The sequence below is a fragment of the Lissotriton helveticus genome, chromosome 6 (genome assembly GCF_964261635.1).
Source record: "Lissotriton helveticus chromosome 6, aLisHel1.1, whole genome shotgun sequence".
In the NCBI taxonomy this organism is placed as follows: Eukaryota; Metazoa; Chordata; class Amphibia; order Caudata; family Salamandridae; genus Lissotriton; species Lissotriton helveticus.
The window spans coordinates 1,941,769,091-1,941,786,998 of NC_136067.1; positions in this window are offsets into that span (position 1 = coordinate 1,941,769,091).

Genomic DNA, 17,908 nt, shown 5'->3' on the forward strand with positions numbered 1-17,908 from the left:
CGAAGGTGTTTCTAGGTCGTTGTTTGAGTCTGATTCCTCTGTTAAGAAGAAGGTAAGACAATATCCCATGAGAGAAGTTCCTCCAGTATGGAAGGAAACAGTAGCGGCTGGTCCTGGTAATGTTCCACCAGCTATACCAGCACATTTTCAGCGTGTGTGGGTACATGTTCCATGGAAGCGAGCTGAAGTCTTGGCCCTTAAACAGACATTGCCTGATCCCCGTAAGAATCCTGCAGGGTATTACAAGGAATTGTCACAGACTGCAGGGTCATGCATCATGAATTTAGCCGATATAGACATGTTGTTTGGGAATGTTGTCCCACATAAATGAGGGGCCTGGTGCCTGAGGTGACCAGGGCTCCAACGTGCACCAACAATATCAAATTTTAATCATTCAAACAATGTATTTCATGTTATGAACACATATTTAATCATCATTCGTTGTATTATTTCACAGAATGCGTAATTATTCAAGACAATATCATAAATCAATGAAGTTCAATACAAAATATATCAATAACGACAAATTAAATATCATGAATTGCGTAAACCCAATGCATTTCGGGGCTTAGAGCCCCTTCGTCAGGGGTCTGTGTAAAGAGAAAGAAAGAAAAGGGAAAACTAAGTTACTTCTAGTGCTTAGGAGGATGAATTTTAACATATATAATGTTAAACATGAGTCTTACCACAATTATGAACAAACGAACCCACTTAAGGATTCGAAGGATAGCGTGAAGCGTATCTGCGTGTAATCTATAAAAATAAGTGAGTATTATGAGTACACTCAATATTCTCTAAGGCGAAAATATGTTTGTAAAAAACGCACATGGGTGCTCATTACCTGAATATCAGCGGTTAGGGTAACTGAAAATAAACGGACAAACGAAATGTGTCACGTTTATGGGTCAGAATAGACTGATCTCAAAATAAAACAGTCAACATGTAACTGAAATTAATTCAGGGCTCACCTGCTAGACTGGTAATCTTGCGTTTAAATCTATAAAATTTCAGAAAAAAAGAAACCCATGAAGCATTATGCAAGTGCATGCTTAAAAAAGTCATGCTTAAAAAAATCAAAGTATCCCTCAGTAATGGCGAGGCTAGCAATTACCTGATAGAATCCGGCTTTGTTTAAGCGAGATGGCAGTTTTACGAGCTGTGTGACCGACTGTCACCGCGTTCTGTGGAAACAGATAGCGGTCCAAGATTTAGGGAATATGCACGAATATAATTTGCTAAACTGAGAACAGTGGCTGCAATACGTGCAGCAGCTGATAATTGAAAGCGGAACTCACCGCAAAACTCGACCGGCTGCTCGAGAGAAAGGACCTCCACGCCCATACTGGCTCAAACACATCTAGTCCTTTTACCCTGTTGGCAAATCTTTAGGAGAGAAGAAACGGCTTCATAGAAAGTGGACTCAAACATAACTAGTCTTTTTCCCTGTTGGCGACTCTAGGAAGAAGAGAGACGGCTACATAGAAAGTGGACTATTACGTCCTAAAAGATAAGCACCATAGTAAAATGGCTTTAATCATACTCTATAAGTCGATGTATGCAAAGAATACCGTTTTCAAGATCTGAACCAGAATAATATGTGCCCTACTAAAAAGAGGTGAAAAAAGAGGTGAAGAAAAGTAGTCACTAAATAATAAATACAAAATATTTACATTGACTGCCTATTTACAATCTAATGCTGCGCAGCGTTATTTATTGGTAAATCATTGATGTAAGTTTCCTGCCTATTTACAATCTTGAGTGATTTGGCGGGTCATCATGATAGATTATGTCAATCAGTATTAAAGGTGTTTAGTGTATAGGAAATATTAAAGGTATTGGTAACACCGTGGAATTGAAATCAGGAGGGGTCTTAGTTTAAGAAGTTCATAGAAAACAAACCATTTCCATTTTATCGTTGAGCCCACCTGGGGACATTGTTCGCAATTTACGAATCCAAAAGGCCTCCCTCTGGAGGAGGATCCTTGCATTGTCATAACCCAAACGTTGTGGGATTAATTCAATTATTTGAAATCTTAGCTGAGCAAGCGTATGCCTTGCATCATTCCAGTGCTTTGCCAGCGGTGATGTGAGATTTTTATTCCGTATCCGGCTTTTGTGCTCTGATAAGCGAATTTTTAGTTTTCTGTCGGTCTTACCGACGTACAGTAGGCCGCATGGACATTTAATCGAATATACCACGTGTTCCGAGTTGCAATTTGTCGTGTGCCTCAATGGTATTTTCTCACCAGTTTGAGGGTGCAGTAGGGTATTCCCAAGTATGGCGTTATTGCAGTTTTTGCAGTTGAAGCACTTAGTCGTGCCCTTGTATATATAGGCAGGAAACTTACATCAATGATTTACCAATAAATAACGCTGCGCAGCATTAGATTGTAAATAGGCAGTCAATGTAAATATTTTGTATTTATTATTTAGTGACTACTTTTCTTCACCTCTTTTTTCACCTCTTTTTAGTAGGGCACATATTATTCTGGTTCAGATCTTGAAAACGGTATTCTTTGCATACATCGACTTATAGAGTATGATTAAAGCCATTTTACTATGGTGCTTATCTTTTAGGACGTAATAGTCCACTTTCTATGTAGCCGTCTCTCGTCTTCCTAGAGTCGCCAACAGGGAAAAAGACTAGTTATGTTTGAGTCCACTTTCTATGAAGCCGTTTCTTCTCTCCTAAAGATTTGCCAACAGGGTAAAAGGACTAGATGTGTTTGAGCCAGTATGGGCGTGGAGGTCCTTTCTCTCGAGCAGCCGGTCGAGTTTTGCGGTGAGTTCCGCTTTCAATTATCAGCTGCTGCACGTATTGCAGCCACTGTTCTCAGTTTAGCAAATTATATTCGTGCATATTCCCTAAATCTTCGACCGCTATCTGTTTCCACAGAACGCGGTGACAGTCGGTCACACAGCTCGTAAAACTGCCATCTCGCTTAAACAAAGCCGGATTCTATCAGGTAATTGCTAGCCCCGCCATTACTGAGGGATACTTTGATTTTTTTAAGCATGACTTTTTTAAGCATGCACTTGCATAATGCTTCATGGGTTTCTTTTTTTCTGAAATTTTATAGATTTAAACGCAAGATTACCAGTCTAGCAGGTGAGCCCTGAATTAATTTCAGTTACATGTTGACTGTTTTATTTTGAGATCAGTCTATTCTGACCCATAAACGTGACACATTTCGTTTGTCCGTTTATTTTCAGTTACCCTAACCGCTGATATTCAGGTAATGAGCACCCATGTGCGTTTTTTACAAACATATTTTCGCCTTAGAGAATATTGAGTGTACTCATAATACTCACTTATTTTTATAGATTACACGCAGATACGCTTCACGCTATCCTTCGAATCCTTAAGTGGGTTCGTTTGTTCATAATTGTGGTAAGACTCATGTTTAACATTATATATGTTAAAATTCATCCTCCTAAGCACTAGAAGTAACTTAGTTTTCCCTTTTCTTTCTTTCTCTTTACACAGACCCCTGACGAAGGGGCTCTAAGCCCCGAAATGCATTGGGTTTACGCAATTCATGATATTTAATTTGTCGTTATTGATATATTTTGTATTGAACTTCATTGATTTATGATATTGTCTTGAATAATTACGCATTCTGTGAAATAATACAACGAATGATGATTAAATATGTGTTCATAACATGAAATACATTGTTTGAATGATTAAAATTTGATATTGTTGGTGCACGTTGGAGCCCTGGTCACCTCAGGCACCAGGCCCCTCATTTATGTTTTGAATAGTGTGCAGGCACTAATCCAACGAGCACACATACCGCACAAACAAGTTAAGTTTCACACACGAGTGCAGTCCCCACGCATATTCAATGTTGTCCCACAGCCTTTATGGGGAAAGATTCGTCATGCAGATCATGATCAGGAGTTAGGTGACTCATGGGCTAATATTGCGGCTGCAGATGACCGGCAAGTTGGTGGTGCTAAGCCTGAGCCTTTAGTAGCTGAACTTCCTGGTAAGATCATTGATTACATGAAGACTTTAATGCCTGCCATGCGAGTAAATTGGGATAAATTGTCTGCGTGTAAGCAGAAGAAAGATGAAACAGTATCAGATTTCTTCACCAGGTTTGAAGAGCCGTTTGTCAACCACAGTGGTCTAGATATGAGTACAGAAGGTGGCCAACGGTTGTTCGTCGATAAATTTGTGCATAATTTGTTACCCGAGTTGTGTAAGAAGTTAAAAGATTCAGAGAGTTCTTGGCAGTTTCCTCTTCAGCACAGATATTGGCTACTGCACAGTACTACGAAAATAGAGACAAAGATGAGAAAGATAGAGCAGAAAAGAAAACTAAAGAGTTGAAAACGAAGGTTCTGTTACAGCAAGCGTATCCGCCACGTGGTGGTCAAAATAGTGGTGCTCAGAGTAACTATCAGAATAACTATCAGCAGCCTCAACAGTTTCAGAGGAACTCGGAAAGAGTCGAGTATACTCAACCACGTGTCCCTGTAGGTCCTAATCAGTGTGCATATTGTAAAGAGGAGGGTCATTTTAAGAGTAGTTGTCCTGCTTTTACAGCGCATGAATGGTGTTTCCAGTGCAAGAGGTCGAGGTATTTCACAAGCTCCCAGAGGTAGAGGACGTGGAAATTTCCCCCAGAACGCGCATTCCTTTCCGCCTCAAAATTCAATGAATAAATTTGATCAACAAAATAATGCGTCTGGTAGGACAGCTCAGTACTATGCTGATGATTACTATGCAGAAGATGAGCATATGGACGGTAATGATTGCTAGGACAGCCGTAGACAAAGAGCGGGAGTTGTTTCAGTTCCAGTAGATCAGAGTGGAACTTATGTTGAGGTGATTACATCAGGTGTGTCAGAGCCTTTTCTGTTGGATACTGGTGCTACAAAGAGTTCTATTATGCACTCAAAACTCCCTGGCGCACCTTTGTCTGGCGAAACAAATGTATCAGTAGGTTTTTCTGCCGCCCCAGTTAGAAATCCGATTTCTGACCTTTTGTCCCTTTCTGTTGGACCTTGTAAATTCGAAGCACCCCTTATTCTGACAACAGGTTGTGGTGAAAACTTGCTAGGATTAGATTTGCTGAAAAGATTGTATGCGACGTTGTACTGTTCTCCTTCTGGAGTACAACTTACACTGGGCAAGAAAGTGGTTTCTCCAATGTATTTGTCAAGGGATAAACTTCCGACAGAATTGTCGTTTCTTCCTGATATTCTTTGGGCTACTGGTCCTAATGATGTGGGTCTTTTGGAAATACCACCATATGTTGTAACATTGAAAGCCAATGTTAAAATGCCACGCATTCCCCAATATAAAATTTCTAGTGAAGGTGAAAAAGCTTTACTAGCGATCATTTATGATTTGATTGAAAAAGATGTGATTGAAGAAACAAGAGGCAACATTTGCAATAGCCCTGTTCTGCAACGAACTGACCCTTCCCAGCCACCTGTTTACAGATTTGTGATTGATCTTAGAGAGGTGAATAAAATAGTTGTGCCACAATTTCCAGTTGTTCCTGACATTACTGCCCTATTGACTATGATTCCAGCTTCTGCCACCTGGTTTTCGGTGATTGACTTGAAGAATGCTTTCTTCAGCATCCCGATTGCTGAGGAGAGTAGGGATATTTTTGGCTTCAGTTTAGGAGGACGAAGCTTCCGCTTTAAACGCGCTCCCCACGGCTACTGTGAAAGTCCATCAATATATAGTCAAGCTCTAAAGACACAGCTTGATACAATTGTTTTACCTGACGGCGCTACTCTCATTCAGTATGTTGATGATTTGCTTGTTGCTGCAGATACTGAGGAAATCTGTAAAGAAGCCACGTTGTCATTGTTGCGTCATTTGTGTGATTTGCATCACAAAGTGTCTCTCTCAAAATTACAATATTGTCGACAAGAAGTGACCTACTTAGGTCATCTCTTATCGAAGGAGGGAAGGAAACTGACCCCAGAAAGAATTCAGGCAATAGCGAAATTGAGTGTGCCAAGAACACAGAGAGAAGTGCGTGCTTTCTTGGGCATTACATCATATTGCAGGCAATGGATACCACATTTTTCGTTATTGGCCAAACCTTTGGTGGCATTAACTTGTAAAGATACAGCGAATCCCGTCCCATGGTCTGAAGAGTGTCAGAAAAGTTTTTCCAAATTGCGCAGTGCATTATGTTCGGCTCCTGTGTTGGGTACCCCCAACTACAGTAAGCCCTTTACATTGTATGTCCATGAGAAAGAAGGTTGTGCATTACCAGTGTTGACACAGTTGTTTGGAGACAAGCAGCGTCCATGTGCATATTTTTCGTCGACTTTGGATCCGGTAGCTAAAGCATTGCCAAGTTGTTTAAGAGCAACAGCAGCAGCAGCTGTTTCTATTCGACAGTCTGCCGGTCTAGTGATGAATAACATGTTAGTTGTGATGGTTCCACATGCAGTGGACACGTTGTTAAACAGAACCAAGACACAGCACTTAACTAGTGCTCGATTGTCAGGTTACGAATTAACCTTGTTAGCAAGTCATGTGCACATAAAAAGATGCAACACACTTAACCCAGCTACGTTGTTGCCAATTGTAACAGAGTTAGATGATTCAGTACAGCATGATTGTTTTCTTAGAACAGAAGAAGAAACGAACGGGAGAATAGACCTCCAGGACCCTCCTCTTGTAAAGTGTGATGGTACCTTATGGGTGGATGGTTCATGCTTCAAGCTTCCGAATGGTGATACGACTGCAGCATATGCTGTCACGACTTTGCATACAATTGTTGAAGCTGCACGTATCCCACATAATTCAGCTCAAGCAGCAGAATTGATTGCACTTACGAGAGCATGTGTGTTGTCAAAAGGAATGAAAGTGACCATCTATACCGACAGCCAGTATGCATTTGGTGTGGCTCACAGTTTTGGACGATTGTGGAAAGAACGTGGGTTCCTGACTTCGCATGGAGCTAAGATACAGCATGGTCAGTTGGTGAATGAGCTTCTTGAGTCACTGACTTTCCCTCTGCAAGTTGCAATTGTAAAATGCAGTGCTCACAAGAAAGTGACTGATGATGTTGGTCGTGGAAATGTATTTGCTGACGAAATAGCAAAAGAAACTGCAAGGAATGTGATGAGCCGAATGTATGTTGCGGGCCCTGCAAGATGGGTTGGTGATGTTGGAATGTGTGAAGACACGATAGAGAGTGTGAAGTCTATTCAAGCTGAGGCTACAGAGAAAGAGTTGAATGTGTGGAGAGAAAGTACGGGTAAAATGGATGCAAATGGTTGTTGGGTTGAATTGTCAGAGCATCAGAGATAGTTGCTACCCGATGCGTACGTGCTTGCAGTGGTTACAATGGCTCATGGATTGGCTCACATCAGTGTGAAAGGGATTTGCAAGTTGTTGGCTCCAGTATGGCAAAATGCTGGAATTCCTAAGTGTGCAGAAAATGTGATCAAGAATTGCATGGTGTGTCTGAAACACAATCCTGGTAGGGGAACCCCAACTCCAGCTGGTCATTTTGCGCCTCCTACGTATCCGTTCAAGGTTTTGCAGCTAGATTTCATCCACATGGAGAGGTGCAACAATTTAAAATACGTACTCGTTGTTGTTTGTGCCTTTTCAAGATGGGTGGAAGCCTACCCCCTAAAAGACAACACTGCCTTATCCACAGCTAAAGCCCTTGTGAAAGAGTTCTTCCCCAGATTTGGAATGCCTAGAATGGTCTGGAGTGACAATGGAAGTGAATTTGTGGGTCGAGTGATGAAGAAAGTATGCGAAGGGCTAGGCATTCATCAGAAATTTCACGCTGCAAATCACCCCCAATCAGCTGGACTAGTAGAATGCTACAATGGCACGCTAAAGTTAAAATTAGCCAAGATTCAAGCGAGCACTGGTCTTAAATGGCCTGACGCTCTGCCCTTAGCACTTCTATCCACCAGAATGACTGTGCATTCGCGAGTGGGACTTAGTCCTTATGAGATTGTTTTTGGCCGCCCGGCCAACATATGGGGAGTGCCAAGGCCCACAAAGTTCAGTGAAATCGAACATCCTGTTTTGCTTGATTATTTGTACGAATTGACGGCTAAATTGCGTGTTTTACACCAACAGGTCCATGACACCCTGCCTCCGGTCTCTGAAACTCCAGGTCATCAGATCGACCCTGGATCCTGGGTTTTAGTAAAAAACTCCCAGCGAACAAAGAACGATCAGCCCAGGTGGACCGGACCGCATCTCGTTCTTCTCTCAACAAGATCAGCTGATCGAGTGGAGGGGAAGAAAAACTGGATCCACGGGATCCACTGCAAGCAGATCCCTCTGCCTCTGCCATACGACCGGTGGGTCCAGGATGGTGTCGCCGACTCAGAGACTGAAACTGTGCCACGTTTTCTGCCTTTCAGTGATGCACGTGTAAAAGGAACACTTACTGAAAAGGAGAGTGACAACATTTTGCAACCAGCTGTATCACCGTAAGTTCCATTGGACACTACAGAGCCTGAACTCCTTTTCTGAGATCATACCATATCTGGAAAGCAAAGATACAATCTGAGGCCGAGACCTATGGACAAATAAACAAAATTTTCCTTTTTGCTATTTTTGAAAGCGCAGCTCTCCCATCTGAGAAACTTGCTTATTTTTGTTTTTCGAACCGCCATCTGGGTTCCGCTGCTAGGGCCGCGATTGCCCAAAGTCTTTGGGGTGCAGCTGACGACGTTAGGTCGACAGTTCTGGTTGGTCTAAGGGAGTTGCCCTAGACTGACAGAAGCATTCCTTAGCAGAAACAACCTCCCATCGCGGGCAGCACTTTAGAGAGGATGGAGTTTTTTGAGATGGAGAGACCTGCCAAAACAATGAACTTTAAAGCCAGGATGCGTAAAATGATGACAAAGAAAAGCTTTTTGATATTGTGCATTTTCATGTTATTCAGTATGATAATGTTTTTAATAGGATATGTTTTATTCTCTTTTCAAGTAATATTTGCACCCACTACATCGCCCATACCTCCTCCTACTGTTTCCTCACACTCTTTTCAACCTCTCCCTGAACATGAATCCGTTAGGAGATTAGAGTTTATTAATAATTCCTTTGTTCAGCTCTTGCACCAACACCAACTTGTAATGAACACAACTAACTGTTGGGTGTGTGGTCTTATGCCTCACACAACGGATAAAGGTATCCCTTATCTGGTCCTGCCTTTCAGCCACAATGGTTCTGTGTGGGCATACAGAACAATGTTCATATATGCACATGAAGTCTACCCCCTACGTTCTGTAACAGACAATCCTAAGAATAGTGCTCTAGTTAAGGGTATAGTAGACATGATTAAGGAAGATATTTCTTATGAGACTATCCCGAGAGATGAGACACTAGTATACATAGGATGGAACGTGACCGGATATGGAGCTACTCTGAGTGAGAGACAGCAAGCTAAAAGATCTTCCCCGATTTGGATTGTACCCCATCAGGGTCACCTGTGTCTGCAAGGTAATGGCAAGAATCCCAGAGCTCAGTTAGGGAAGAGTATCTGCACTAAAACGTATGTTTTTGCAGCCCAGACTTCCCCTTCGTTTTTAGCAGCTAAGGGTATCTATTTCATCTGCCATGATAGAGCCTATACATGGTTGCCCCCTGACTTTTCAGGCACATGTTTTGTTTCGTTCCTGTTGCCTCCCACCTACACAGCAGCGGCAGATTACCACAAGACAAGGATAGTTAGAGGTGTCTTGAGTAAAGAAGACACTGCAGGACAAGAATTTGGGGATTTCTCAAAGGGTTTTCTGCCGTTCTGGTGACCCATGGTTAACGTCAGGAACATAAGGCAATTGACAAGGGTGGTTGAGTCCACCGTAATTGAAACTGCTGGTGCCCTTAGCAACTTGACTGCTGAGCTCCAGTCGGATCGTCTTATGACCCTTCAGAACAGGGTCGCATTAGATGTCATACTTGCAGACCGAGGTGGGGTATGTAAATTGATCCAATCGAGTTGCTGTGTTTTCATTCCAGATAACGCTCCAACAGTGTACCAGGCCATCTCCAAACTACATAAGATTTCCGAATCTATTCATGTGGATAAAGGAGATTGGTCGTTAATGGGATGGTTCTGGGAACTGATATCCGCCTGGGGATGGAAAATTCTGATGGTCATTGGGATGGTCTTAGCCATTCTTTTCCTGTTCTGTCTGTGCGTGCAGTGTGCTCTTGCAATATGTGGCCTCTGTGCTACATCATGTGTAAGGAAACATATATCAAAAGACAAACTAAGTAATACATGTTACAGCAACATCTCAATGACTTTAGGAATATAGACCTGGACTCAGATTAGCATGAGGATAGGTAAATTGCCTATGTAAGGGCAAAAGGAGGGTTTGTAGTTCTGAAATTTCTGAACTCGTGAATAAAACTTCGTCGTAGCATGACGATTTTTATATCAAAAGACCGAAAATGGCTAGTACACTATGTACAAGCATTTTCGTCATATTCCAGTAACGATTTCACCTTGAAATCGTCATTTTCGTCTTGAACCCTTGGCTTTCATTTTGTGTACGGCAGCCATTTTGTGGGTTGCCCTCACATAGGCTTATAATACAGCTAAATTCGATTCCCAAGGACACGTACACCTTAATTGACTTCTCTCTGACCTGGGCAAGCTGAAACCATTGCCCCAGGCCGAACCTGTTTGGTCAGTTCCTCTCCCAGTGGCCGAACGAGATAGCATCAAGGCACAACATGCCATAAACCCTTTTTATCGCACACACACCCTGCCTAATATCTTGCTCACACCTGTCTCTGCTCTTTTCTCTCACTTGCTTTATGATGAGGAGGTGCCCGTTTTTATTGGGGGTCCACAGATATCTGATGAAAATGTTGGGCCTTGCCGGCTAATTTGTTGTGGGTTGGACAAACTGAAATGTGGGCTTGTCATCATGACTCTGCTTTTTCTTTGTAGTGGAAACATGTGAATAGTATACTAATATACTAAAATGTGGAGAATGTTTGCCTGAAGCACAATATTTTGTATAAAAAGAGAAGCCTGGCTTTGTAAGATGGAGCAGTCTCCTGAGAATATACATCCCGTGTTGTTGTACTTCTAGGACGCCTGTTACTTGGTTGCAGCCAATAAATTCGATCTTTGACTTCACCTAGAAGACTCTGAGTTTCTGTGGTCTAAATCAGGAAAGTACTCGAGGTCTTTGGGTGTGTACCCTGACACCACTGGGTTACCAGTTCGGTACCGGTTCTGAAAAACCCAGTACCTCAGTAAGGATGGGCTTCACGGAGTTATATTCAAAATCGGATAGCTTGAATACAACGTTCTGAATTTAGTAAAAAACCGAAGCTTTATTGCTTTAAATGGCTTGGGTTTAGCGTCCATGACGCTAAACCCAAGCCATTTAAAGCAATAATCCTGGATCTATGCCGTGGTTGATTCAGCCCTTGCTTCGGTTTTTTACTAAATTCAGAACGTTGTATTCAAGCTATCCGATTTTGAATATAACTCCGTGAAGCCCATCCTTATCCACTTGTGAAGAAATTATCTGGTTCATATTTATGACCCCCTGTTTTTAACCTATCAAGCTATTTGAGGACAACATACCATTGAATAGTCTTTCAAGTATTATGATTTAGATCCTGACAAGCAATATAGCAGAGCCATCCATGCCTTGCTTTATTTTCCTGTTTTAAGTGTGGTAATTTCCTGAAGAAGGCATATGTTATACCGAAACGCGTGTCAATAATTACTACTGTATTGTGCACTTTTTAACTCAAATTTATTTTCACATGGATTTTATGTATTGTTTTAAAATAAGTAGATCTGATCTGTTTCGTCACACTTCTCTAATAATTTGAAACTGACATAGAACATTCAATAAAATATGTTGAATTTCTTTTAAACATTGTGGTTTTTTTGATTTTTAGTTTTTGTTGAGCCCTTCACGTAGTACTGTTGTTATTACTAATTCAATACAATTGCCTAGGAAATATACCTTCTCGCATTGTTGTTTTCCCTGTCCTAGGAATCTTGTGACTTAGAACTCAGGGGGCCTTTGTTCTTTACAAATACATGTGTGCTTTGGTCATTCAAAAATTTGAGAATGTGTCTGTTCAGATACCTACCGGATTGATGGACCTCAGGTCACAAATAAAGACAGGCGATGTTCAGGAAGAGGGGATGTTTGGTGCTATATCCGTCTTAGTAGCTTACCGTGACATGACTGACTTTTCAAATGCCCCTTTAGAAACAGCTATGCCAATGAGAGAAGTGGCCCCTGTCTTTGTTAATGCACTTACCAACGCCCAAAATAATGGCCATGGGGCTGTCAAAGCACACTGGCGCAGGCTTTGGGTTCATGTTCCTTGGAAAAGGTCAGAAGTAATGCAGTTAAAAGGACAGTTACCAGATCCCCGGAAGAATCCGGCTGCCTTTTACAGAGAATTAGGTCAGATTATATCTGCAGGTACTCTCGTTCTTGAGGATATAGATTTACTTTTTGGTGCGGTTGTACCCACTGAAATATGGGACAAGATTCGGCATACTGATCATGAAGTGGCATTGGGAGGCAAATGGGCTGACCTAGAGGCTATGGAAGAAGCAAGGGTAGGAGGGACTAAACCAGAAGCTGCCATCCTGACTTTGCCCGGTAAAATAATGACGTTTATGAAAACACTTTTTACCGGAAACTGTCATTAACTGGGATAAAATAAACGCCTGTAGACAGCAAAAAGATAAAAATGTGGCTGACTTCTTTACCCGTTTTGAGACCGAATACAAGGGGCATAGTGGTTTGGATCCCCGGACCCCAGGTTCTGATAAATTTGTCAGCAACTTACTTCCTGAGATCTCTGCCAGGCTTAAGAAGGTTGAAAGTACATGGTCTGCCCAAACTATGACTGGTATCTAGGCTATGGCACAATATCACGAGAATAGGGAGAACAAAGATAAAGATAAAGAAAGTAAGAAGGTTAGGGATCTCAAGACTAAGGCACTTCTACAGCAAGCTTATCCTCCCCGAGGTCCCGATGCCCGTGGGAATTTTAGACCGCAACCCCAACCCCCTCCAAGGGCTCGTCAGTCTACCCCCTCCAGCCCTCAAGGTACGAGAGCCCTCCAAACAGATCAGTGTGCCTATTGTAAAGGGTATGGCCATTGGATAGATGAGTGTCCCGTATTAGCTGAAAACATAAGAACAGGGAAAACTCGGCCTCGCGCTCCCAGGGAAGTGAGGCCGACTCGGGACCATGGCCCGCCCCGTCCACAAGATAAAGAACGTAGGCCCAGGGATGATGCTCCTGTCCGGCCACGCCCGGCAAACAGGTTTGATGGGTATGAAGCAACACACACTTATTACAATGATGATTATGATGAATTTGATGAGACAGGATCCTACCAAACATAGGACAGCCAGGAAAGGGGTATTAACAGAGTGCAAATTCCAGTGGATCAAAGGGGCCCGTATGTTCAAATGTCAGTTGTGGGGAATGATAAGAATTTTCTTTTGGATACTGGGGCCACCAGGTCTTCTATTGCACGTCTGTCAGTCCCGGAGGCACCCCTTTCTGGCAATATGAATGTCTCCGTGGGTTTTGCAGGGACGCCCGTGACCAGTCCTGTCTCTGAACCCCTCCCTCTCGATATTGGCCCTGCACATATTGACGCTCCCTTGGTCCTTACTATAGGTTGCAGTGAGAATTTGCTAGGCCTGGATTTACTGAAAGTCCTGTATGCGACCATATCATGTAGTCCCCAAGGTGTATCCCTAACAATATCTCCGACTGCAGCTTCCTACATGTATCTGTCCGATCCCCTCCCACCAGAGTTGCAGTCTTTACCTTCCTCCCTCTGGGCATCATCACACTGATGTAGGGTGTCTCAACATACCCCCTCTTGTGGTACGCTTCCAGCCAGGTGCAATTCTCCCCCGCCTTTGTCAGTATCGACTGCCTGCAGAAGGAGAAATGGCCCTGTTGACAATAATATCTGAATTGATGGACAAGGGCGTAGTGGAGGAGACATGTGGCAATATCTGTAACAGTCCCTTTATTACTAATGGAGATGCTCTCTCCCCTAAAATATACAGATTTGTGATTGACCTGAGAGCCCTTAACAAAATAACAATATCCCAATATCCTGTTGTCCCCGACATCACTGCCCTCTTAACGATGGTCCCTTCTGACGCCACACACTTCTCTGTCATTGACCTAAAGAACGCCTTTTTCAGCATACCTATACATCCTGACAGCAGACAATTTTTTGGTTTCTCCCTTGGTGGGCGGAGTTTTAGATTCTGCCACGCCCCTCAAGGATTTACCGAGAGCCCCAGTATCTACAGCCAAGCCCTAAAAAGCCAACTAGATTCCTTGGAACTTCCTGACAATTCCACACTATTACAATATGTAGACGATCTCCTCATTGCTGCAAATTCTGCCCCAACATGTAAAGAAGCTACCCTCTGTCTGTTACGCCACCTTGCCCTCCACAACCACAAAGTCTCTTTGAAAAAGCTTCAGTTTTGTCAAGAGAAGGTGACCTATTTAGGTCATCTCCTCTCGAAGGAGGGAAGGCAACTCACCGCTGATCGTGTAGCCATTATCAATGCAATGATGGCCCCACGAACACAAAAGCAGGTGCGAGCCTTCATAAGGCCTAACCTCATACTGTAGACAGTGGATTTCCAATTTTTCAGCCATGGTCAAACCCCTTCTTGCCCTCACCACCAAGGATGTATCAGACAGTTCCTTCCCATGGACTACAGAGCATGCGCAGGCCTTCGAAGAGTTGAAGAGAGCCCTGTGCACTGCTGCAGTCCTCGGTACCCCTGACTATAGCAAACAACTTTTACTTTTTGTGCATGAGACAGCTGGCTGTGCATGCGCAGTCCTGACCCAGATGTTTGGAGGTCACCAACGGCCATGTGCCTATTTTTCAGCCACCTTAGATCCTGTTGCGAGGGCTCTCCCAGGATGCCTACAGGCAACAGCGACGGCCGCCCTCATGGTTCGTCAGAGTGCGGGAATCGTCATGAACTCCCCTCTGACTCTGATGGTCCCCCATTCTGTAGATACCCTCCTTAACAACACTAAGTCACAGTACCTCACTAGCACACAACTTACAGGGTATGAACTGACACTCTTTGTCAGCCATATTAAAATAAAAAGATGCATTGCACTAAACCCCGCCACATTACTTCCACTAGACACTCAAGATGCCTGCTTAGACCCACATGATTGCATATTAAGGACAGAGGACGAGACAAAGGGACGGGTTGACTTACAGAATACCCCGATAGAAGACCCAGAATTTACACTGTATGTGGATGGATCATGTCTCAGAAGGCCAGATGGTAACACCTCAGCTGCCTACGCACTCACGACATTAGAAAAGGTAGTCGAAACAGCTCAGATTCCGCAGTGCTCTGCTCAGGCAGCAGAACTAGTGGCCCTCACTAGAGCCTGTGAGTTAAGCAAGGGTATAACAGTAAATATCTACACCGACAGTCAATATGCCTTCGGGGTGGCCCACAACTTCGGGGGGTTATGGAAAGAAAGGAACTTCCTTACTTCCCATGGGACCAAGATCCAACATGGCCCTCTAATTCACCGACTGTTAGACTCTCTAACACTCCCCAGAAAGGTGGCCATTATGAAATGTCAAGCCCATAAGAAAGTGACAGACGATGTCGTGAAAGGCAATGCTCTGGCTGACCAGACGGCCAGACAAACAGCGCTTAGGAAGAGGGAAGGAATGTGTGTAGGAGGTCCTGCTAGGTGGGTGACAGAAGGGGGCATGGTTGAAAATACAGTACAGAGTGTGCTTGACATTCAGTCCCATACTACTCCTGAAGAACTAAGAGTGTGTGAAGATCACTTAGCAAAGGAGGGAATTGATGGTTGCTGGGTCCGTATGACTATGGAGAGACAATGGATGTTGCCTGACAGTCACATGCTGGCAGTAGTTACAATGGCCCATGGTCCTGCCCACATTAGCGCAAAAGGAATTTGCAAACTGTTGGAACCTACATGGTACAACTCCAAAATACCAACAAATGCAGAAAAACTGGTTAACACATGTATGATATGCCTAATGTACAACCTAGGAAAAGGCACCGTTACTCCCAAGGGAGGATTTTCTCCTCCTACCTTCCTGTTTGAGGTCCTCCAAATGGACTACATCCAGATGGACAGGTGCATTAACTTAAAATATGTCCTGGCAGTGGTCTGTACATTCAGTCGATGGGTGGAAGCCTATACCGTCAAAGACTGCACAGATATCACTATCGCCAAAGTACTACTCAAGGAGTACTTCGCGCGCTTTGGTTTGCCCCGCTTGGTCTGGAGCGACAACGGGACACACTTTAAAGCCCAAATCATGGACCATGTCTGTACAGCATTAGGCATAAAACAAAAATTTCACGCCGCTAACCGCCCCCAGTCGGCAGGTCTAGTGGAGGTATACAATGGCATCCTAAAAACTAAAATGGACAAAATAGTAGCTGAGACAGGTGTCACTTGGGTTGATGCTCTGCCCTTGGCATTACTGTCCACTAGAACAACGGCCCACACCAGGATAGGATTATCCCCCCATGAAATTGTATTCGGGAGGCCTGCCAATGTCTGGGGTGTCCCTCGACCTAAGAAAGTGTCGGATGTCAAATACCCTGTATTGACTGATTACCTGTACACTCTAACCAACACCTTTCGTACTCTATATCACCAGGTGCACGAAGCCATACCCGACAAAAGCGAGGGCCCAGGACACATCATCCAACCTGGTGACTGGGTCCTGGTGCGGAACTTCCAGCGGACCAAGAGCCTCGAGCCCCGCTGGACACAGCCCCTTCAAGTACTGCTCGCCACCCGCACCGCTGTGAAAGTGGATGGTCGCAAGAACTGGGTACACTCTACCCACTGCCGGCGTGTCCCCCTGCCTCTCCCCTATGATCAGTGGGTGAGGGAAGGACTGGGACACACAGAGACAGAGACAATTCCAACCTTTGTCCCATTCAGCGACGCCAGGCTGCATTCCACATCCACTGAAGCGGAGAGTGACAACATTCTAAGAGGAAGGGTGGAACCCTCCCTTAACACTGCTCAGCATCAAGAACAACTGTTTCCTGATCATACTGTCCCTGCTTTCGACAGATATAATTTACATTCTAGAGGGAAGGCTTGCCCTTGACTTCGCCAAGTGCCAAAGGCTGTAGGGCTGTGATCCTCCCAGGCTGAGAGTAGTGCCGTTTGAATGACTGAGGTAAACCACAAGGGCCCTCGGCCACTGCATCCGGTGAAACAACCACCAATCACACCAATCACAGACAGCCACCAGGGGTCCCTGGCTTAGCACAATGGCCGCCTTCCCAAACACCCGTATCCAGAAACGAGATGCCAGTCTCCGACATAGCAGATGCTTCCTGGTCACCGTGGTGACGCTGTTTGTCTCCCTCCTCCTATCTATCCTTGGTTGGCTCTTCCTGATCTTCCATCCTGCTACATCACTGACTCCTATCCCGACTCCTGAGTAACATCAGTACTATTCCTTACCAGCCCACGAATTACCCCGCAGTGCAGAACTTTTTCAATAACACCTTCATCCAAATGTTGCATCATCACCAACTGATCATGAACACTTCCAACTGCTGGGTGTGAGGACTGATGCCACATTCCATTCTACATCCTGTCCCATTCTTTCCTTATCCATTTTCCATCTCTGGGTCCTGTCTTGCATGGTGGATGTTAATGCAAGAGGCCTACACTGTCGATGGCACTGCCCATCCTGTCCTTGGTACATTCCGTGATGACTTCTGGCGGAACAGATCTGGTCATGCCAATGCTCCTTTTTGCCCAACCAGCTCTTCCACCTTGCTACTACCACCAGATGAACTCGGTGAGATGGTAGTATTCAACTCCACCACTCAACAAATGTTTTCCAGGTTC